This window comes from Pituophis catenifer, unplaced genomic scaffold, assembly GCF_029215685.1.
Source record: "Pituophis catenifer annectens isolate HBS135680 unplaced genomic scaffold, rPitCat1.0.hap2 SCAF_3, whole genome shotgun sequence".
NCBI lineage: Eukaryota > Metazoa > Chordata > Lepidosauria > Squamata > Colubridae > Pituophis > Pituophis catenifer.
Window position 1 is genome coordinate 187,683,504 of NW_027256883.1, and position 22,771 is coordinate 187,706,274.

Here is a 22,771-nt window from a genome sequence, read left to right on the forward strand (position 1 = left end):
TACTTGGAGCCTGACACACATATTAGCCTAGCAGGTAATATACAAACCAGTTTGTAGATATGTATATTTTAGTGTACCATATAAACTCATTAGACTAGAGTTTAGATAACCATGGATACCCAAGTCATGTGAACACTTTCTATGATGCGTATGGAAACTGTGACTTTCTTCAAGAAACTGTTGAAAAAAGGACACAAATGTCTGTAAGGGGCAAACAATATGAATCATGAGGCAATTTATACATTTAACCCAGATGGCATGACACAAGTGCATAATTATGCCATTTGCCTGATCTCTTGAGGCATATGTCATCACTGTGGTGTACTGCAGATACATACAAAAAAGGTGTGGGGGAAGAATACGTGGAGGATGCGCTACTTTTTGAAAGATATATTTATCTCCCTCCTCCCCACTCCATTTCGCTTATGCAATTATTTGAGTCAGAAATATAAGGCTGGAGGGTGCAAACTATGACTGAGTTTTTCCATAGAATAGCGTTATCTGTAGCTCAGGGATGAACTGTGGAGTCAGTCCCTGGTGCTGTCTGAGTTTGGTAGTTTTCTTGCAAACATTTCATTATCAAACATCAGTGCCCTGATGATGTTACCTAGTTTGGTAATGAAAAATCTGTAAGAAAATCACCAAGCTATGATTGAGTTTATATATTATCCTAACCATAGAACACCTTGTTTGGTTGACAGCTTCTGCATTCTATGAAACCAGCTATTGTGGATTATAAACCATGCTCGATGTTTCACTATGGCTGTTGTAAATCATTCAACAAGCTAAAAGTAAAGGTTCCCCTTGGACATATGTGCTAGTTGTTCCTGACTCTAGGGGGTGGTGCTCATCTCTGTTTCAAAGCCGAAGAGCCAGCGCTGTCCGAAGACATCTCCATGGTCATGTGGCCGGCATGACTAAATGCTAAAGGCGCACGGAACTCTGTTACCCTCCCACCAAAGGTGATCCCTATTTTTCTACTTGCATTTTTTACGGGCTTTCGAACTGCTAGGTTGGCAGAAGCTGGGACAAGTAATGGGAGCTCACCCCGCGGCACTAGGGATTCGAACCGCTGAACTGCCAACCTTTCTATCGACAAGCTCAGTGTCTTAGCCACTGAACCACCGTGTCCCTCAACAAGCTAAGCACATCCAAAACTTGGCTGCAGCACTCCCAACGAGATCCAGACTGAGTTCCATCCTTAGCCCTGGAAACCCATTGGGGGACTTCCAGCCATTACTTTTTCTTGGCCCAATAAACTTCAAAGGGTGTCCCAAAGCTGCTTTTTTTCAAGAGGCAACTGGACTTTCTGGTTTTTCTTTGAAGACGTTTTACTTCTCATCCGAGAAGCTTCTTCAACTCTGACTGGATGCTGGGGAAGAAGCTTCTTGGATGAGAAGCGAAATGTCTTCAAAGAAAAACCAGAAAGTCCTGTTGCCTCTTGGAAAAAAAGCACCTTTGTGACAACCATGACCTGGGATGACTGACAATCTCCATAGACATACTTCGAAGGGTGGTTGCCGGTGGGGGGCGGGGGGGGGGGGAGATGGAGTGAATTCCTTAACAAAAGGCAGGATGCAAATTTTCAGAAACAGACAGATTTAACATGCGTTTGCTTGGGGGAGAGTCGCCATCGGACTGGTTTTTGCCGGAACATCTGTCAACTGCATTTAATTCCTAGGTGGCTCAGTGGCTATGACGCTGAGCTTGTCGATAAGAAAGGTCGGTTGTTCGAATCCCTAGTATAAGTCTCCTGCGTGAGCAGGGGGTTGGACTAGATGACCTCCAAGGTCCCTTCCAACTCTGTTACTGTTACTCTCTCTATCTCTATCGCAGCCCGAGTCTGCCCACATGGGCCCGCGAGGCACTTATCCTCCCACTGCCCTTCTCCGTTTCGAAGCAGCCCCCCCCCCAACCTTTTACCTTTCCTGACCTCGGCGACCCGCTTCCCCATCACAACTCGCAAAGCTCCGCCTCGGAGGAGGAGGTGGGCGTGGCCCAGCTTCCCAGGCTGGCTGGTCCGCGCCGAGAGCTCCTCCCCCTCACTTCATCCGAGCTTCAGCGCCGGGCTTGCCGCTTTCTCGAGGCTGCCCGTGGAAACGGATGGGGTCGGTAACACTAGCGGGCAGCTAGCTGCCCGTCGTCGGTCGCCGCTGGTCCCGAGAGCGGGGAATAATAGCCGGTCCCTGACCGCGTTCGCTTCTTGGCTCCGACGCCGGGCGGGTTGCTGAGCTCGCGGGGAGGCTGGTGGTGGTCCTCGGCGATCCCGGTGAGTTGTTTGGGGGGTGAGAGAGGGACCGAGCTCCGCGGTGGGTCCCGGGAGGAGCCGCTGTGGCGCGTGTGCGGGAGTCTCTTCCATCTAAGCCCGCAGGGCGGAAATCTCCAGGGAGCTTGAGGGTGGGTGGACGGGCGGAGGAAGGGAATGAGACAAGTGGGTGGGCTGCCAGACCTTTTTGGGTGGAAGAACTAGAACAAATTCTACCATCACCTCCCGTATATTTTGCCTCTTGTATATAGAGATTCTTCGATGTGTGCTTGTTGCTGTCCCTCCAGAATGAATTTTATTTAAAAAAAAAAAAAAAAAACACCCTTCCAGGCTTTATTCATGAAGTTTAAGCAAAGGCGAATCAAGAAGCATTGGGGCGCGGAGTTTCTTGGGGGGTTTTTTTCCCCCCTCAGCTTAAGTTATCCAGAAAATTTGGGCGTGATTGTGCTAATTTGAGCTCCGTTCAGGTGTTCGTCAAGGAGTGGACGGAGGGAAAGGTGTCCGACCGCTCCTTTCACCGACCACTGTCAAGTGAGGAGGAGGAGGAAGAAAGGGAAGGTGCGGGGGGGGGACACTACAATGTACTGGGTTAGAGAGCTCTCTCTGCCTTTTCTTTTTGGCTTCGGACGTTTGGGAGTTAGCTTGTTCAATGGGGCTCGGGTTTAAAGCTGGTTTAAAACGAAGCCCAGCTTTGTAAGTAAGAGGAAGAAGAATGCAAGTTCTGACAGCCGAAGTGCAAAGGAGTCGTTTCACGGTTTCAGAAATGAAAGAGTAACCTATCTCTGAAACTAAGCTTTGCCTTGAACACAGATGCATATAATCGCTACGAGGATCCCAGATCTTTTGATGCAAGCCTGCATCAACGTTTTGCTTTTCCAAAGGTGCGTTTACCTTGGCAGCTTGTGGGAGTCACCATGCAATGGATGGCTTTACCTCTTAAAGGTGTGGGAAAGTAAAGTGTAAATGCACCGGCGCGTGTGTAATTCTGCCGCTATCACAAACATTATTACTCACTTCTGCTTTTCTGCTGCCTCTGGCTGAATATACATCAGTTATTTCCTGATGCTCTTCTGCTATCTGTGGTCCACAAAGCCACTGCCTGTTAACCATGACAGGATGGAAATCAGATAGTGTGGAAGTTTGTTAGGCTGACGGTGTTTTCCTGTCCTCTGGCAAGCAAAAGGGACTAGTATCCATTTGTTTAATACTGTTTCTCAACCTTATCAACTTTAAGATACGTGGATTTCAACTCTCAGAATTCCCCATGCTGGACATACATCTTAAAAGTTGCAGAGGTTGAAAAATATTGGTGTAAAGGATAGGCTGGGAAGTAGATGAGGTGGGCTGGAGAAATGGAAAAGGAAGGTAAATTGACATTTGTAATTCCCCCTCCCATTTAATTTTAAATGTACAGAAGATTGTTTCAAATGGTTCTTTCAAAATATAACATTTAAGAATTTGGGGTGACCTGCTGGCTTTATATAGTGCTACTGCCTTTTAAAATAAGATGAGAAATAAAGTTCTTTTGTGATAACATGTTCAATTTATTTGTAATTGCTGAGAAAAAATTACTTTCTCCACCAAGTGTAAAATGATAGTAGGGAGAGCAGAGGTGGGTTCTACTTACCTTTACTACCGGATCGCAATGGGCCACGCGTGCGCATGCACAGAAGTTTCTGCACATGCGCAGAAGCGTCCTGATGACATCAGGTCGGTGGGTGGAGCCTCCCGCCGGTTTTACTACTGGTTCTATAGAACTGGTCCAAACTGGGGGTAACCCACCACTGAGGGAGAGTAAGGTGTAACATAAGATTGGAAATTGAATGATCGTAGCTGATTATTCAAGTGTTCTGTTTGTATCTAGGCCAATAAAAGCCCTTTTAGAAACAGCATTATGGTTAGTGTAAATGGGTAATGCAAGCATGGTCAAGATAAATTCTGATTTATAGTAGCTGAACTGTTTTGTGCATAATTATCTACAAGTTAGTTTATTTTTTTCTGGTTTAACATATGTAAATTTACTCATTATGGATTAGAAATTAGAATGATGTGAAATGAACTTAGCAAATGATTGTAGTTGTATGGTTCCAGGTTGTTGTTGCTTATTTAGCAAATCATGTTAAATAAAATCGTAATTTGATGTAATATGTGAACATGTCACTGGCTTAACTGGTGATTGTAAACCCTGGATGCATTCATACAGTGCATTAAAGGTGATTACAGATGTATCAGTCTTGGTTATTGATTTACCATGTTGTGTGAACTTAGACCATTTGGTTAATTTTGTTACAGTATTATGATGCAAATCCAAAGAATAAGCTTTTCCATTCACCATGTTAAATATGTTCCTTTATGTAAAAATAATAAAAGTTTGGAAATAATTTTTCTCTTCAATATCTCTGTTACCTTCAGAATTAGACACTTGTGAGTGAAAAATCCAGAAGGTTAAAAACAATTATTGATCAATATGAGAAATTATCAGAGAGGGACAATAATACTTTTTGTAAACTGAATTTTATTTATTTATTTATAATTTTTCTATGCAATTAACAGAATAACAGAGTTGGAAAGGACCTTGGAGGTCTTCTAATCCAACTGCCTACTCAGGCAGGAAACCCACTACCATTTCAGACAAACTCATTTCCAATTGGCTCTTGAGAAGCATAGAACAACATATGTTTGCTCCTGTTCCCAATTTTATATTGCCATCTATTTTTAAAGGTCAGTACAAAGAGCAAAAGTACTGCCCTGAGCCTCGTGATAGAATATATTTTTGAATCTCAATCTTCATAATCTGGATTAATCTCATAATGTTCAGCGTAACTTCCACTTTTGAATATGAAATTGATTTAAATTTTTCTCTACACAGCAATAATTCCCTTAATGTCAGTTGCATATTTAGAACAGGTGAGAGGCATTTGGTGAAACTATCATGTCGTCACTCTAGGTTTGGTCAACCAAAAATATTCCATTCACTTTGTCTGGGTAATGTGCAGAGAATTTGGTAATAACCCAAAGAGTTTTTTTGCAACTGTATCTAGATCAGTTCTTATATATCAAGTAGGTTAAAGCTATATGTTAATTATGTTGCACTAATTTAGTATCTGCGAGCAGTTTCTTTTCTTCATAACTATTTCTGGTATTATATTGCTTTGCATAGTTTCCGTTATCAGAAAGTCATAGCAAAAGCTTAGACTTCCTGCTTTGTGCCTTTCAATTTTATTTTGAATTTATTTAGCTCAGGTTCAACTGCAACTAGGCACTATCATTCATGAAACCATTTCCAAAACTAAATATCATTTGAAAGAGCAACGAACAGCCTGCAACTATGACATTTTTTCAAGAACAAACCAATGAAAAATATATTTGCATACTCAGTTGCTTCAGGTGTTTAAGACTTATCTGCATCTGCTCATTGTTGCATACAAAAGTGAAATCATATTAAAAGTGCAGAACTTCAGAGATGTGGGCTGTGTCTTATTTGGAGCAGTACTGCTTGCTTTGTGCAAATTATTCTTTTTTTAAGAAAATCCCAACTGAATTAGTTTAAAGAGCTGAACATTCCACACATGGTGATCTCATATTTTTACATGATGCAGTTCAATATAGGTTTATAGCCATGTTTGCCTCTTCATATTGTTTTGATAAGCACCACTGAATTTATTGGCAATAATAAAATCAATAAAATGTATGTGTGTGTGTTCTTGTTGTTAGAATAGATTTGACTTAAATCACTTTTTCACATCCATATTTACTAGAAATCTATTTCAAATTCAAATTGAGTTCATACAGAGGACCGTAATATGATTTTGTAAATTACATAAACCCAGCCACTGATAACTGTCGAGAATGGTTTATGGCTTGGTATGGTGTATGTATCCAGTAATTGTAGCTTATTCAATAAACTCTGATTAATTGAATTTATGGCTTACTATAGCTTTCCCCATTTGGTACTCCCCAGATGTATTGGAATTACAACTCCAAGAATTAAGAGCTGACTTGACACTTTGAGAATTGCAATTCAATGTATCTAGAGCAGTGTTTCTCAAACTTGGCAGCTTTAAGATAAGTTTCTGGCTTGGGAATTCTGGGAGTTGGTCAGAAACACTGATTAAGAGAATAGAAGGCTGAGGAAAAGTAGCTTAACATGATGCATTTACCCAATCTGAAACTACAAATACATTTCCACATTTGCTCTGGAACTGTCCTAACTGAATTTGATGGTGTTGTTTTCAAGGAAATGTTATAGGTTTGTAGTATTTTACTTCCAAAGATTATCCTACGTATGTCAATTTATGAATTTAGTTACATTACCCTCTGAAAGTAATGTAACTTCTGGCACATATACATAGGCTTTGGCTACATGTACCATTTTGTGAAAATATATTTTATTTTTTTTTAAAGCAACGATTTCCAACTCTAATGGTTACAAAGATAGGTAGGTACTCAGTGATGTAAAGACAATTGCCTGCTAAAACTTTGGAAGCTAGAAGAGGTTCCACTCCTCTCAAATAACCCATTTACCCACAGATGCAAAATTCATCATCAACCTTTGGTGACCTTTAAATGCAACAGCAACGGAAAGAAGCTGTTTGGGGAGTCAGATGCTTAGAGAGCAGAATGAGGAAGGCAGCTGCTAATTTTTTGCCTGTATTCCCTCTACTTCTGGAGAAAATCAGATCTATATAATCATTAAGAACTGACATGAACCTGGTGACACTTGAGCAATAACCGGTGCACTCTCTACAGACACCAAGGCAGCAACCTGCAGTATTCCAAACTTTTACATTTAGAATGCACCATGGGCAAATAATTCTGAGAGAAATCTGAACAGAAGAATCAGAGATAAGGAAAGAGTCATTCATTTCTATTTCCCTGCTTCCAGTTCCCTACTGTTGTTTCCTTTTATTAAACAAGAAAGTCAGAAAAAAGAATAACAGTACAGAGACATCTTTGGCACTAACATTTTTGTATTATTCATTAGTGTTGGTGATTCACATGCTTCTTCAAGTAGCAAAACCGGAATAGATTTTACAAAAGCAAGATAAAGGAATGATCTGAACAAAAAATAAAGTGCTTCTTTGATTAATATAATTCATATAGGGTGCTGAATTTTAATGTTAGCAATCGGTGTTGTGGTACCTTGAAGGAACAAGGCACTGAGCTTGTCGATTGAAAGTCAGCAGTTCAGCGGCTCAAATCCCTAGTGCTGCGTAATGGGGTGAGCTCCCGTTACTTGTCCCAGCTTCTGCCAACCTAGCAGTTCGAAAGCACATTAAAAGTGCAAGTAGAAAAATAGGGACTACCTTTGGGGGGAAGGTAACAGAGTTCCATGTGCCTTTGGTGTTGAGTCATGCCGGCCATATGACCACGGAGACGTCTTCGGACAGCACTGGCTCTTCAGCTTTGAAACAGAGATGAGCACCACCCCTTAGAGTTGGGAACAACTAGTGGGAATCTTTACCTTTACCTTTTAGTGGTGAAATTCAAATTTTTTTACTACCGGTTCTGTGGGTGTGGCTTGGTGGACGTGGCTTCTGTGGGCATGGCTTGGGCTTGGTGGGCATGGCTTGGTGGGCGTGGCAGGGGAAGGATACTGCAAAATCTCCATTCCCACCCCACTCCAGGGGAAAGATACTGCAAAATCTCCATTCCTACCCCACTCCAAGGGAAGGATACTGCAAAATCCCCATTCCTTCCCCACTCCTGGGGGAAGGATATTCCAAAATCTCAATTCCCACCCCACTATGGGGCCATCCAGAGGTGGTATTTGCTGGTTTTCTGAACTACTCAAAATTTCCGCTACCAGTTCTCCAAACTACTCAAAATCTCCACTACTGGTTCTCCAGAACCTGTCAGAACCTGCTGAATTTCACCCTTGGTTGGCAGCTCAAAATACATGTACCCTGTTTTCCCAAAAATAAGACATCCCCTGATAATAAGCCCAATTGGGCTTTTGAGCGCATGCGCTAAAATAAGCCTCCCCCCAAAAATAAGCCCTTCCTGAAAATATTTAAATACAGAGCTAGAAATCAGGTAAGACAGCAAGAGGAGTCCTATCTTGCTTCACATCTTGCTATCTGCCCCAAAATAATAAGACCTGCCTGAAAATAAGGCCAAGCACTTATTTCCGGGTTCAAAAAATATAAGACAGGGTCTAACACGTTAGATTGATTTAGTATCTTCCATAGGGATGGATGGCTCAGCAGTTGAGATGCTGGGCTTGTCAGCTGGAAAGCTGATAGCCTGGGTTTGAGACACGAGTGCTGCACGACAGGGTGCGTTCCTGTTACTTACCGTAATTCCTGCCAACCTAGCAGTCAGAAAGCATGAAAATGCGATTAGATATATAGGTACCACTAAGGCAGGACAGGTTACTGTATTCTGTTCTTGACAGGATGATGACAGAATGCATCTCTCAGACAACATAGGTTCATTCAGCTGAGAATTGGAGATGAGCACCTTTTTCCCTTGAGTTGGTCACGACTGTACAGGGGAACCTTTAGCCCTTTATAGGGATGTTCATCACGGGGTGGATGTTATGCGCAGGTTTAAAGCAGGATCAAGAAATTTGTGGTTGGCTGAGTATTCCTGATGGTCAGCACACAGCAGCCTCAACCGTCATGGCTAAAGATGGGCATACAAAAAGTGATGGTCCAATAACATATGTAGGACCACAACATCCCCATCTCTGATTCATACAGCACCTGAACTCTGCCATGCTCCAACCTTCTTCACAGATTAGCAGAAGGATGAAAGCATGAACGCACATATCTTTCCTAGAGCTCCTTTTCAGCATTTCAGAAATAATGTCTGAGTAGCTTTTTAGTTTAGGGTTTTACTAATCTGAATGCTTTAGCTTGTTAGTGACCTGAACATATAGTAAGAAAAGTTTCTTAACAATTGTTCCTTCTGCCCAAGTTTAGGTGTGCAGTGCTGGATTTAGAAGCATCTGAATGCTGTGGATATTTCCTAAAAGACCTGAGGTGGTAAGTCCCAGTTATGATTAGGACTTTTATCTTTTGTAACTACTCTATGTCGCATGTGCATCCCATATTCTTCTGAAGCCAGGCTCCACATATGAACCGTTCCTGGTATTTTTATTTTAATTTGTTTACTATGCTTATGTTACTTTGCTCTGTTTTGAAATTCCCATCACCTTATATAGAAATCCTAGCTGACCTTGAGATTATTTCTTTAATGCACGAGGTAAGTAATAATCATCAATATTGCTTACAATATTATTACAAGCATCTGAATTTTGATCACGTGACTATGGGGATGTTGCAATGGTCGTGTGAAAAATGGTCGTAACTCATTTTTTTCAGCACTGTTGTAACTTTGAACGGTCACTAAATGAACGGTTTTAAGTCGAAGATTACCTGTATTGTGAAATAAATGGCAATAACCAATCCATAGACTTGGATTTTTTAAATCTATTCTGAATATCTGGGATAAGTATGAACTTTGCCGTGCACAAACCAAACAAATGGAAGTTAAATCTACCACATAATGTATGTGGAACAGTCCTTGTTTAGATATCCAGAATCTCCATTTCATCCCTGTTACTGGGTTTACATCTTTCAGAAACATGCTCAGCTCTGATGGGTTATTTTTATTCTATCCATGCATGCAGGTTATTTCCCCCCACAGACCTTTTCCCTACAACTCTTCAAACCTTGAGATTCTCCCACACCACCTCTTCCTCAGAAACAGGCAACACCCTTTTGGTTGTGTAAGTGCCAATATTCATAAGTTCATTGGAGTTATACAAACAAAGGAATATCTTCTCGGCCTGATGCTCTGTTTTGTAGCACTTGATAAAATATTTAAAACGGTCGTTGAGATGGGTTAATGAGATTCTGCACAAAGACTCTCTTTCAACGTGGGGAAGGATTGAATGATCTTAAGGTCCTTTCCTGCCTTGTGACATCTTTTGTGACAAGTAAATGTTGCATTTGATTAGCATTAGAGAAAGACACTCATGCTGTTGTGAATGAGAGTGTTAAAAAAACAGATAATTAACCGTATATAGAGGCTGTTGCTGAAGTCACTCTATACGATGAACAATTTTCCCCTCTTCAGCTTCTTAATCCAGCTGGCACATTTTTAACAAGGATTCTTTATTAGAAAACTGCTTTTTCTTTAGAGTCTTCGGTACTATGGATTATTTGCCTATGGTACCAGTTATATATATTTCTCTGACCTATTGTCTGCAATATGAATGGTTGTTCCACATATAAAAGAAATAGTCTATTTATTTAATATTTGCCAACTACATCAAAACTGTTTCATACTCTGCTTTATTGAATCTTAGTGATAAAGGATGTTTATGCTTGTATTTGGCTCTGGTGCTGATCATGTTGCTTCTGTACTTTATATCTGCATCATAATAGTACTGCTATATTGTGATCAGTTTCCCTGGCTGTATTCCAGCAAATAAAAGCATTGCTGAATGATTCTTTGTGCCTTGTCTGAACTGAAACTTAATGTCTGTCTGTAAACTCACTTCGTGCCATCATAACTTGATTGAATCCCATTTTCACTTAGAAGCAATTTTGGGTCTGTTAATGATTTTTGATGAGTGACCTGATTTTCTTTACTGTTGTCAGTTGACTCTGCTTTATGGCTCTTGGAGCCACCTCCACCTATGGAGATGTTATTTTTTCAAAAATACTTTGAATGCTTTTATGGCTCCTTATTTGTACACCCAGATTTACTAGAAAGTTAAAGCTCTCACAAGAAGTTACTTAATATATACATGTATAGCTGAAAGCATATAAAGTCTAATTTTAATCTAATGGCATGCAATGTCTGAATTCCTTTTCCCCTGAGAAGTCATCTAAGGAACGTATCTTTATGAGAATGATTCAAGATGTATTGGCTTTGCCCCATTTTGCTTCCTTTAATGTTCCTGGCTTCTCATCAGAGACCTGTCAGAGCAATGTCATCTGTTCAGAGTCTTAGTATCTGATGGTCAAAACAAACGCAGGAACAACTATCCAAGACTTTGAATTATGAGTTAAGGATGAAGAATTTCTCTCAGATATTGTAGATGCCCAAATGTGTCAGAAAGTAAGTGCCTGGAGACCAGTTTTTTTTTTATTCCCTGATAGATCTTTGAACATTCTCAAACAACTTGATATGATCTTTAGACTACATTTGCATTTTTAAGTAGCCCAATAGCTTTGCCCATTTTTAATTTTTTCCACATATAAAAGTGATGTATATTAAGTTTTCAAGTGTGAGTCTCTTTCGATTATAGAAAATGTGAGAATTATATAGAAAAGTTAATTACTTCTTTGTGAAACTCTTTTTAGTGAAGTGTTTTACACTTATCATTACAAGTCACTGTAATATCCTTCATCTCTCTATTTTTATCTTGCAATTTTATCTTCCCTTCTATGTATGTATGTATGTATGTATGTATGCATGCATGCATGAAAAGAGTGGCATAGTGGCCTATAAGATGTCGCCTCCCACTCGGAAGGTTGAGAATTCAACCCAGTTGCAGCAGAGGTTTCTCTCTCCTAAGGCACAAAGAAAAAGTACCTGCTGTGAACTCCACATGGAGTCAGGAAGGGCATCTGGCCAGTAAATGCTAGCTCCATCCATTTGCCCTGACTTTACCCCAAATTAAGGGATTACAGGGTCGTAAAAAGGAAGGGGCTTTTTTATGTATGAATGTATGAGAGTTCAGTTTAGTGTAAAAGTTAAGACATCAGGCTAGATGTTGCTGCTGGGCAACACTGTGTCCATCGTTCTTTCTCTGTCCTACGAAGAAGGAAATGACAGGCCACTTCTGAAAAGCCTTGCCAAGAAAACTGCAAGAACTTGTCCAAAAAAGTCAAAAACTGACTTGAAGGGAGGGGCGCATGCACACGTACACACATGCACACACAAAACAGCCCAACCATGGTAATTGGGGCCAATGAAAATCATCTGGCGAGAACTAGTTGCCTATTCCTAATCTAAATTAAGACAGATAGAAGCCTTTTTTCTAGCATCTCATTTTGCAAAACATGAGGGGTGAATTACTATGAGCTGACTGCTGTGCTTTGGTTCTAACTGCTGATGATTTCTCCATCAGTTTTTACCCCATGCCTTTCAGGCTCACCAGTAATTGCAGGCAAGCTATTAGTAGAAACAATTTAACAAACGATTTTGCACTTTAATAAATATCTTGCAAAGCAAATGCTATGATGATCTGCTATGGCGAGGAAGGATACTGTCTCATGTCACATTTAACCTTACTGGATGATGGTAACTTTTCTTTTTCTAAGAGTTGAAATATGTCAGCAAAAGATATTTTGCACTGAAATCTCTGGACCAAACAGTATAAAATAATCGAAATGAATAAATGACTGTGAATATTGGGCAAAACTGTCCATTCTTTATTAATAATAATGAATTAATAATTCATGCTTGCTTAGGCATGAATTATTATTTCTTATTTAGGCTATTTAGTCTAAAATATGATTTTTGCCAACAGGAGGTGCTTTCCAAACAAAATAGTCATGAAGCACTTCCTAGTTTGATGGTTTCAGAATTAGGGTTGTTTGAGGTACTAATGAACACAGAAAGAGGGCAGCCAAAATATCCTTTGGATTTCCTTTGGAAGTTCTGTATACTTTGTCATTGATGGAATAGACCAGTGATGGCGAACTGTTTAGACACCAAGTGCCCAAATTGTGCATACCTGCATGCCCAAAGATGTATGCACGTGTGTGCGAATGCGACATGCTCGTGCATGTGCCAACATTAACATGAACCTGAGCTGACATGCGTGCATGCGTAGCAGAAACCTGAAGATCAGCTGGCTGGTGGGAGGCAGGGCATCCCAACGCCCGCAGTGCGGCAAGAGGTAAGATCTTTTTCTTTTGTGAGCTTCTGTTTCGTCGTTTTCAGGGATACAGAAGCTCACAAAAGAAATGCCACAGAGATCTGACCTAGGGGGACGGCACACATGCCAGCAGAGAGGGCTCTGGGTGCCACCTCTGGCACGCGTGCCATAGGTTCGCCATCACGGGAATAGATAGTTTTGGATAGGACTTATCCTGTCCTGTAAAATCATTGTAACTCATAAACCATGTTTAGAGTATAATATAGCACAAATGATAGTAACATTCATGCTTCCGGAAAAATGCAGACCATGAAAGGGAAAGACCATCAACCAAATCTCAACTCTGCTATACAGATTTCGCTTTAAATTAGATTGTCTCAACCCAGTGCTCCAGAAGTTGGGGTTACTAGAGGCCAGGCTGGCTAGGAATATAGGAACTTGGCAGTCCTAACATACCCGGAGGGTGTCCTGTTTGTGAAAACCTGTCTTTATGCTTCCAGAATAACAGGAAGAATAATAGAGTGTATCGAAGCTGCCTATACCAGCCTGCCATTTTTCAGATGTATTGGGGTAGAAACTTCTTGAATTTCTATCCAGAAGACTCAGGAGATCCTAAGAACAAAGACTGGCAGAACAGTTTTAAGCACCTGGGATATAAAGAAAGAAAAATCAGGGAATGCAGCTGATTTATTGCTCACAGCTATTTTCTGTCCTTCTTACCTAATGAAATCAAGGATAGACTGTTATACTTAAGGGCTGTGTTATGAAACTAACAAGTTAGGAACACGAGAGGACTATAATAATAATAATAATAATAATTTTATTTCTATACCGCCCTTCTCCCGAAGGACTCAGGGCGGTGTACAGCCTATTTAAAAACACAAAAAACACGACAACAATTTAAAATTTAAAATCATTAAATAATTAGGCTCCAATTAAAATCCCAGAAATTTAAAATACCCCAATTTAAAACGTTATGTTAATAGCCCTGCCTGGCGGAACAACAGGGTCTTCAGAGCGCAGCGAAACACCCGGAGGTCGGAAATCTTTCATATTTCGGGGGGCAGTTCATTCCACAGGGCTGGGGCTCCCACAGAGAAGGCCCTCCCCCTGGGTGTCGCCAGCCGACATAACTTGGCTGATGGCACCCGGAGGAGACCCTCTCTGTGGGAGCGGACTGGTCGGTGGGAGGCTATTGGTGGCAGAAGTCGGTCTCGAAGGTACCCGGGTCCTATGCCATGGAGCGCTTTAAAGGTGGTAACCAACACCTTGAATCGCACCCGGAAGACCACTGGGAGCCAGTGCAGCTCGCGCAGGAGGGGTGTCACGTGGGCGCAACGGGTTGCACCCATAACCACCCGCGCGGCCGCATTCTGGACCAGTTGGAGCCTCCGAGTGCTCTTCAAGGGGAGCCCCATGTAGAGTGCATTACAATAGTCCAACCGGGAGGTGACAAGGGCGTGAGTGACCGTGCGCAAGGCGTCCCGATCCAGAAAGGGCTGCAACTGGCGAATCAGGCGAACCTGATAAAAGACCCCCCTGGCCACGGCTGTCATGTGCTCTTCTAAAGACAGCCGTGCATCCAGGAGGACACCCAGATTGCGAGCCCTCTCTGTGGGGGGCAAAGATTCACCCCCAATAGTCAGCGATGGCACCTGCTGACTATATCGGGGCGCCGGAAGCCACAGCCACTCGGTCTTGGAGGGGTTGAGTCTGAGCCTGTTCCTCCCCATCCAGGCCCGCACGGCCTCCAGGCAGCGGGACATCACATCAAGGGCATCGTTGGGGTGGTCTGGGGTGGAGATGTACAGCTGAGTATCGTCAGCGTACAGATGACACTTCACCCCGAAACCACGGATGATCTCACCCAGCGGCTTCACATAAATGTTGAACAGGAGAGGCGAGAGGACCGACCCTTGCGGCACTCCCCATGCGAGATGCCTCGAGGTCGACCTCTGTCCCCCTGCCAACACAAACTGCGAGCGGTCGGAGAGGAAGGAGGAGAACCACCGCGAAACGGTGCCCCCTATTCCTAACCCCCTCAACCGCTGCAGCATGATACCATGGTCGATGGTATCAAAAGCCGCCGAGAGGTCTAATAGGACTAGGACAGAGGAGCAGCCCCTGTCCCGAGCCCTCCAGAGATCATCCACCAACGCGACCAATGCCGTTTCAGTGCTGTACCCCTGCCTGAAGCCCGACTGGTACGGGTCTAGATAGATAGCTTCATCCAGGTGCCGGGGAAGTTGTCGTGCCACCACGCTCTCAACAACCTTCGCCACAAAACGAAGATTGGAGACTGGACGATAGTTGGCTAATTCAGCCGGGTCCAGGGAAGGCTTCTTGAGGAGGGGCCTCAGTTTACACTACTGTATAAACTGAGTAGTGGCAAAGTCTTCATTAGCCCAACCCAACTTTCAAAAATAAATATGATTGTGAAGCTGGTTTGCAGGTAGGTATTTTTTCTCCACCATTCTTGTTTTCAACGAAGGGACGGGTTAACAGAAGCATTAGCAGAGAGTTAACTATCTGCAAGATGATGGGTGTGGCATTGCATCAAGGTCCTGCCCAAGGCCATAATTGTAATGCTGCACATCAGGTAGATTTTAACACCTTTTCTTGCCCCAATCCCTCAGCAGATATTTCTGGGGAATAATATTGCTCTGTAAAGCTTTAATGCCAAACCCTAAGTTGTGGTAACACGATTTACTTCAGATTTGGCAGACCAACTTATCTCCTCTTGAAAAATTGAACTACAACTCTTATCTCTCTAGTGCATTTTCTTCCAGTTTTCCTGTCATGAAAAATACCAGAATAACTTGAGTAATAGGCTGCTTGTCTTTTTTTTTTTTTTTTAAAGCCGCTTAGGCATATGCTGAGGAAAAGTGTTTGCCTAAATGTTTATATTAGTTACTATTTACTATAGGTTCATATATTTAAATAGCTTTAGCTAGGTTTAATTTTTTTTTTATTTTAAAGGCTTCTCATATGCTTTTATTTATTCACAAAAATGCTGTTGGTTATTCCCCAATGGGGTAATTAATGTTTTTCATTGATTAATAGTATTTCCATTCTACTTCTTTTACTTTACAGTTTCTTTGAGCTACTTTTTGAAAAAGAGTTTTTTCTAGCATTGAAATTACATATTAAAAGAGTGTTATGAGCCAAAAAACTTGGCACCCCTCCTCCCCCAATATTCGATAATGGAAAATTCCCTAATTTTGCCCTTCTCGGTGGCAAAGTGGCTATTGCTGAAAATAAATTCTTGATTTTTTTATTACCTTTCCAAAATTAATTTCTTGAATTGAAGAGTTGGCCTTTAAATGGCATCCAAGAGAATTTCCTACAATGTGTGTTTGGGAGCAAGACAAAAATGAGCAAGCAAAATAATTTTTTAAAAAATAATGTACATTAAATTAAAATGAATTAAACAGGTAATGTTATTTGTTAATTTAAGAAATGTATATGGCTACCCAATCTTAATGTGACTCCGGACAGCATATAATGTTACTCAGTAAAGAGTCAAATAATAATATGATTATTCTTCATGTGCTTAATTTTTTTCCCTTTTATCTCCTTAAAAGTTGAATTGATGAGGACTTTCTGCAGTTGCACTCAAGGAGGGTGCTATCAGCAGTGGATTGCTACCGGTTTGCGCCGGATCAGGCAAACTGTAGCAGCGGCGGGAGGCTCTGCCCACACACCTGGACATCTCTGCACATGCACAGAAGCTTCTGCGCATGCACAGAAGTGTCATGCATGTGCATGAGTGTGCACGCACCCACTAGCAAACTGGTAGCGACGGGATTTGAATCTCACTACTGGGTGCTATGCAGGCCTAGTGCCTCTGGTTATGCAACTTTGAATTAGAATCATGAAATGTAATAATTGGAAGGAATGTTGGAGATCATCTAGTCTACGCCCATTTCTTAATAATTTGCTAATAATCTTAGGACCCAAAGGTGTTTTTGCAAAAGGCAACTGGACTTTTTTTTTTTTTCTCTTTGATTTCTCTGATTCTGGAGAATTGAAGAAGCTTCTTGGATGAGAAGTGAAACATTTTCAAAGAAAAAAACCCAAGAAAGTCCAGTTGCCTTTTGAAAAAAGCACCTTTGGGCCAACCTTGACGTGGATGATTAAGAATAGCCATAGACAAATCTTAGGAGGAAGAAATTCAAGCCCCTTTCTGTGCATGCTTAAAAGCAAATGTGTTCTTTCCACTAGTACAAGGGGTCCCAAAACTCCGGTCATGTTAGGAACCGGCTGGAGTTGAGCAGCAGAAAAGTGAACAAAAGTCAAATCATATCCCCACCCTCCTGATCTGTGGAAAAAATGTCTTCCCTGGTACCAAAAAGGTTTGGAGCCACTGCACTAGTAAAATTCCATAGTGTTTATTTTTCCCATCATTATTCATTGCTCTGCCATATTTCACAATTGCTATAACATTTCAGATATGCAAAACATAAACTAAACAACCTCTTCCCCATACTAAACTTTTTGCCAATTTAGCTTTCTAAAAATTCCAGTCTGAATAAATGAAGTCTTATATTTACCATTCAGTCCAATTAACTTGACTGCAACAAAAAGGAAATTGTATTTGCTACCCTTATGCTGAACATATTTATTAAAGAGCTGAGGTGGCACAGTGGTTAGAGTGCAATCCTGCAGGCTACTTCAACTGACTGCTAGCTTCAGTTCAGCAGTTCAAATCTCACCAGACTCAAGGTTGACTCAGCCTCCCATCTTTCCAAGGTGGGTAAAATGAGGACCCTGATTGTTGGGGGCAATATGCTGACTCTGTAAACCGCTTAGAGAGGGCTGTAAAAGCATTATGAAGCAGTATATAAGTCTAAGTGTAACCTTAGAATGATGATAAACTATATTTTTGGAAATACAGTTTATTTCCAAAAAGTTTTTTGAAACTCATATTCTGTAATAAATTAATTTCCTTATCCTTACATTCATCTCATATAATCTCCCAAATCTTCTCTTGGATCAAAGTACATGATGTAAGTTTTTGAGGTCAGAGGCTATGCTCTTCTTGTTGAAGCACTATTCACACTATGTATATGAATGTATATTTAGACATGCAGAGTCTGATTTCCAGATTAATCTGGGATGGTTTAAACCAAGCATTTAATGCTAGTTCATCCCAGAAGACAAATAAAAGAAAGAACAACTTTGGAATCAGGAAGAACTTGACTTGTCGTATCTAACAACAACAACACAATTCTGCTGAGCTGTACTTTCTATCCTTCATCAACTGTTAGACAAATGTAAAGAGGCTCCTTGCTACCTTAGGTGAAATCTGTCTTCCCCAATTAGGCTGTTTCCCATGCCATCTTCTTTCCATTCTTTTGCTTGTTCATTCATATCTACATTCAAATGTAGATATGTACATTTCTGTAGATTTATGCTACATAAACACAAGATGTACAAGGTTTTTAAAATAGCATTCTAAATTGTGTTCTGTACTTCATCACAAAAAGATGCTCAGCTTTTTTCCTCCTCCCCACAAGAGTCACTAGAAGAAAAAAGCACAGGACCATAGTATACATATATTCACCGTAAAGAAACAAGATAATCTGATTTCATGGTTTATTTCAAAACAAGAACTGTACCTATGTATCTTTGACATAAAAATCCATTCCCAATCTTTTCCTGTGTTTCCTTTAATTCAATGCAACTGTATAATTAGAAAAATAAGATGATTCTGTTACATAGTGTTGGGAAACGCCCAGCCAGGCAGGGATGAGGACTCAAGCAGGGAGATTAGCCATGAATCATTGCACAGCTGCAAGAGATCCATCCTTAAGCTCCATGGAACCTATCTGTTTCCAAGAGAAGGCAAGTAGTCTGAGAAGATACCTGTATTGTAGGCATAATACAATAGAGCAGTTAGCTTGAACTCTACATGTGTGGGTCTGGTTGTTTGTGCCTGACACATAATTAAGAATAAGAAATCCTTGATGGTTCAGTAAATATTGTCTAACAACTGGCCATTAAAACTAGTTTTAACTATTTGTGTTGTGGCCCGCCGGCAGTCAGCGGAGCTAGTGGCAGACTCGATGAGGAGGATCCAGCCTGCAGGGTGCTTAGTTCTGGCCCATGGGGTCACCCTGGAAAGAGTGAAGGAGTAACCCATGGTGCCTCTGCCAGCGAAAACGGAGCTCAGGAGGGCCGTACGCAGCCCTCCTGAGCTCCGTTCTTTCTGGCAGAGGGTTGCAGGAGCTGAAAATGGAGCTTGGGAGTCCATTTTCTCTGGCAGAGCGCTCGGCCGCTCACAGGTGCCCCTGACATGAGTGATGGTAAACTGGCGATGCCCACCCTGACCACACCCACTCCAGCCCCCTGAGGTCAAACACAACCCTGATGTGGCCCTCAATGAAATCGAGTTTGACACCCCTGCTCTAAAATGAGAACATCTTTTATATGGTGAGAAAATGGTTTTATATGAGTTTAGATCACAAACATATCTCTTTCCATCCGTCCATACACACACACAGAGCTCCTGTAATCAGAAATACTGTTTTTTCTATTGACTCTTGGAACAATGCAGATGTTAATGGAGATTATGTATCTTCTCTCTACCAAGACAAAGGAATAATTACTCTCCCCTCCCCCCATGATTTGTGTCTGGAACAAACACGGTGACTTAGTTTATACATAAGCTATGTCAAGATGTGATTTGTTTGGTTTTATCAACATATGATGTTAACACAGCCAACTATAGTTTATTCATTTAATCATATTAAGCAAACTATGGCTTAGCATGCTATATAAACCCAGCCACTACTTCCTTCTGTTGATTCTCAGAAAGCTTGAAACATTGGCTCATGGTGAGAACAGAATGCCATGAACTACAGGTGGCTTTTATTGCTAGGTCAGCAATTGGACTGATGATTTCAGTAGCAATGTTTTAGAGGACAACAGGATTTTAGCAAATGGCAAGATGCTTAGACTTTATTTTGTTCTGAGACATTGTAAAAAGTCTTGGATTACATTTCTAACAGGTGTTAAGGAACAGTGATAGTCCTTGATTTACAACCAAAGTTGGGACCAGAATTTCCGTTGCTAAGCAAAGTGCTTGAGTGACTCGCACCCAATGTTATGACCTTTTTGACATAGTTGTTAAGCAAATTGCTGCAGTTGTTAAGTGAATCGTGGTTGTTAAGCAAATCCAGCTTCCCCCATTGACTTTGCTTGTCAGAAGCTGAGAAGATTGCGAATATTGATCACATGACCACAGAATGCTACAACCATTGAAATACATGCCAGTTGCCAATTGTGATAAGTCTGCTACAATGATCGTAAGTGTGAGGACTGATTATAAGTTGCTTTTTTCAATGCCATTATATCTTAGAGAATATTGTTTCCTTTAGTGGCAACATTGTCTGATTTGTGTACTATTTGCTTGGTTGTTTTATTATAAAATCCATCTAATGGTGGTTAAATTTGAATTACCCATGGTGGCAGGGATGGGTTCTACTTACCTTTACTACCGGTTCACAACGGAGCGTGCACACTCTTCTGCGCATGCACAGAAGCATTCTGATGACTTCGGAGTCTGTGGGTGGAGCCTCCTGCTGGTTTTACTACCGGTTCTATAGAACCAGTGCGAATCGGGGGCAACCCACCACTGCATGGTGGTTAGAATTGTTGACCTGATGTAGTGATTTAAGTAAGCCATATTTAAATAATTGCTTGGCATCTATAAAGCCAACTTATTTGAAACATGGTAGAGAAAGACAAGGATAGAACAGTTGGTGTCATCCTTTATTAGTTATTCATTGTACATTGCAGCTACTGTTGGACTAGATAACAGAAGATATCCGATATCTGAAGATAATGTGAACTTTGTCTAGCTACTTGGCTTAAATTAATGGTAGCCAGGGGTTGCTTGTGCATAGCACTTTTTAAATTCATGAATGAAGGATGTTTCTTAGTATTCAAAACATGAAAAAGCTAACAAAGTTGATCATAGATTGCTGTTTCTAAATAAATAAGTGCTAAAGTAATTGTACAATGGTTATTTAAGCATTATAAAAAAGTACAAGCTTCACTCAAACATACACCAAAAAGTTACCACCTACCCATATATGTATGGCCGTGAAAGTTGGACATAAGGAAGGCTGAGCTCCAAAGAATTGAGGCCTTTGAACTGTGGTGCTGGAGAAGACTCCTGCGAGTCCCTTGGACAGCAAGGCGATCAAACCTGTCAGTCATAGAGAAGATCAACCCTGACTGCTCTTTAGAAGGCCAGATCCTGAAGATGAAACTCAAATACTTTTGCCACCTAATGAGAAGGAAGGTCTCAGTGGAGAAGAGCCTAATGCTGGGAAAGATTGAGGGCAAAAGAAGAAGGGGATGACAGAAATGAGGTGGCTGGATGGAGTCAGTAGGCATGAGTTTAAATGGATTCCAGAGGATGGTAAAGGACAGGAAGGCCTGGAGGAATGTTGTCCCTGGGGTCACGATGGGTCAGACACGACTTCGCAACTAACAACAACAAACCCATATATACATGTAATCTATATGTAAAGGTATAGTCTTAAACTTAATTATGATTATATGCTATTAAGTCAATATTGATTTTCTCCAGAAGGAACCCTAACCTGGTTTTTCTGGACTTCCAGTGGTGCATCCATTGCTGCAATACTTGAGTTCATCTACCTTGCTCTTGGTCAGCCTCTTCTTTTTGTTCCTAAGGTGGAGACAAAGTGATTAGCCCAAGGTCACCCAGCTGGTTTAATTCCTAAGGCAGAACTAGAACTCACTGTCTCCTGGTTTCTACCCTAATTCTTACAGTTGCCCCTGAGAATAGGCAAAATGCTTTTCTGTCGCCATTCACTTTTCAGATTCCCCTGGTACATCAATTTGCTTTCTATTTTGAGATAAGAAACATGCACATACATTTTGATTTTATGGTGCTTTTTCTTTTTTTTTTTAATTTTTGCCTATTTATATCTGTCTAGAGAAAATTGGGAAGAGTTGGTATTATAAATTTATAGGCAATGTTTCGGTTTGTAAACTCAACTAAAATAAAGCTCAGTGCTCTATGCCAGGGGTTTCCAACCGTGACAACTTTAAGACATGCCAGCAAAGCTGGATGGGGAATTCTGGGAATTGAAGTCCACAAGTCCTAAAATTGCCAAGGTTGGAGACCCCTGCTCTATGCTCTTCATGCAGGAGTGGAAGTGAGGCGCCAAAGAAAAGCAGGGCCTAGCAACAAGGCTGATTGCCTCCCCTGATGTATTGCATCTGGTGAACATGAACTGCAACAGCTGCTGTAGCTTCAGGATTCCTTTTCCTGGGGCTTAGGTGTCATTTCAGTGCTCAACTCAATTACTCAGGCCTAGGATAAAAACACAGATTATAGAAGCTGCCTTGGTTAGAAAATTTAAAACATAGTTTTTAACACTAGACTTGTCCACCAATACACTGCTACTTGTATTTATGATACTAATACACTGCTATCACCTATTTTGATTCTTCAATGTAGGTCTTGTTGAAAAAAAAAAAATCAGAGGTTCCCAGATTCTGAACCAGAAAATTTACTTTCTGTTGGACCTTTTAACCCTGGATATTTCTATGGGAGGTTCTGCATAAAAGCTGCACTCATATTTTTGTTTTGTTTTTTATGAATCTAAAATTTCCAGAAA

General features: G+C 41.1%; 1 long non-coding RNA gene across 1 annotated transcript in view; it reads left to right on the forward strand.

Moving 5' to 3' along the window:
- Positions 1-2,182: 2,182 nt before the first annotated feature.
- The window catches only part of LOC139314618 (uncharacterized), a 42,374-nt gene continuing 21,785 nt past the window's right edge, over positions 2,183-22,771 (forward strand). Inside the window, exons 1-2 of the long non-coding RNA XR_011600197.1 lie at positions 2,183-2,269; positions 9,193-9,255. This is a non-coding gene — a long non-coding RNA (uncharacterized lncRNA). The remainder of the gene's footprint in view (positions 2,270-9,192; positions 9,256-22,771) is intronic.